The sequence below is a fragment of the Impatiens glandulifera genome, chromosome 1, assembly GCF_907164915.1.
Source record: "Impatiens glandulifera chromosome 1, dImpGla2.1, whole genome shotgun sequence".
In the NCBI taxonomy this organism is placed as follows: domain Eukaryota; kingdom Viridiplantae; phylum Streptophyta; class Magnoliopsida; order Ericales; family Balsaminaceae; genus Impatiens; species Impatiens glandulifera.
Window position 1 is genome coordinate 90,448,860 of NC_061862.1, and position 1,905 is coordinate 90,450,764.

The 1,905-nt window shown below is 29.6% G+C and overlaps 1 long non-coding RNA gene across 1 annotated transcript; it reads right to left on the reverse strand.

Moving 5' to 3' along the window:
* Positions 1-963: 963 nt before the first annotated feature.
* LOC124922201 lies at positions 964-1,675 on the reverse strand. Its single transcript, XR_007097775.1, has 3 exons — positions 1,574-1,675; positions 1,432-1,498; positions 964-1,166 (listed from the first exon to the last, which is right to left on the reverse strand). It is a non-coding gene; the product is annotated as an uncharacterized LOC124922201 (long non-coding RNA).
* Between the last annotated feature and the right edge of the window lie 230 nt (positions 1,676-1,905).

A 1,905-nucleotide genomic window follows, 5' to 3' on the forward strand; every position in this document is an offset into this window, starting at 1 on the left:
TGTCTTTTACAATTTTTCATGTAAGGTATATCTTTAAATATTATAAGAGTGTAAGTTTTATTTTACAAAATTTTAAGGAAGGTTATATTAGTAAATTACCTATATTTGACACTTTTAAATTCAATTATCTTAAATTACAAATATATATTTTTTATTTTTTAAAGTCAATTTAAAATTTTTCTTCATTTTATTTTTCAAGCCCACCCTAAATATAATTTCTAGGTCCGTCCTATGTATATCATTAACATGTTGGAGCATATCCGATTGATGATAATAAGAAATGCATGTCGCTTAAAAATGAAATGGATATGAATTGGATTGGAGACGTTTCTCCCATAGCAATGGGAGACAATAATAAAGTTTCTAGTTATTAATGGATTGCTTATAATAATATATCTAAGTTCTGAATCATCAAAAAATGTATGGGAATACTAGTAGAAAAAGGGTATTAATAAGGGCGAAAACCGTTACTGAAAGCCTCAAAAGTTGTTACTGATAACATTCTGTAACGGCGAATAAAACCGTTACCATTCGTTACAGAAACGATCGTTACTAATACTCTTCTAGTATCAGTAACGACTTTCGAAATCCGTTACTGATACTCTTCTAGTATCAGTAACGACTTCGAAAACCGTTACTGATACTCCTCTAACAACAGTAACGGTTTTAGCCAAGGTTAAACCGTTACTAATATTCCTCTAACAACAGTAACTGTTTTAGCCAAGGATAAACCGTTACAGATAAAACATTATTTGTAACGGTTTTTCTTATTTATAAAACTATTACTGATATATTACTAGTAACGATTTTCTTATGTTTAATATTGTTACTAAAAAACATAATCGTTTTTTTTGTTTTTTTTAATATTTCATATTTATACCTGTATAAACAATAATAATTATTCATTTTCAAAACCATTAATATATTCCAAACCACAATCATCAATTTTAAGGACCACAATCATAATCCAAAAATCACAATCATCCACAAATCACAATCATAAATCCACAAATCATTTTGAGGCTGTTTAAACAATATAAAACAATGTACACTTCAGTTAAACGTTGTCAACATTAAACAGATCTAGGAGCTAGATGTTTAGGTCTTACATCTTGCTCCGACATTAAAGTAACTTGCTCATAAACTTCATCAGAGTCTTGCTCGACCTACACATCAAATAAAGAAGTATAAAAGAATCTGAATATAAAAAAGCTTAACATAAGCTTAATGTGAGAAGCACTACAAAGAATCAGAATATAAAAAAGTTTACAATAAGCTTAATAATTAATATTTAAAATGTTATAACGTAAGGGTATATGAGTATTTTAGATGATGATTTGAATGATGAAATAAAAGAATTGACGACAACGTCAAACAAACCCTAAGGAAAAATATGCTTCATATATTGATGTTTCAAGAAAATGGGATCACCTGTAATGGGTGGAAGAATCTCTGTATTTCTTAGCCAAATCAAAGTCAAAGTATTTCTTAACTAAACCTGCGCAATTCAAAGTATTGATCATTGAACAAAAGAAATTGTAACATAAACGGACATAAAATTTTCAATAAAAACCTGATTTGCACGTCCTCCTAAGCCCATGAGAAAATTGTCGGGCTTAATATCTCGATGAAGGAATGATTTCGAATGGACAAACTCAACACGATTAAGCTGTCCGTAAACATGATATCCAAGAATTAGTTAAAGCCCACATGCACACAAAAAGAGAAGAAAAAAAGGCAAGAAATCTTGCCATTTGATCTGCAAGCATCAGGACAGTCTTCAGTGACAATTTCCTGTTGCCAAATATACATACGTATGTACATGTCAACTATTGTGAAAAACTAATTAGGAACTTGAGAAGAGTTAATTAAGAATGAACTTCTTACTTCCTCCTTTCAGTATTT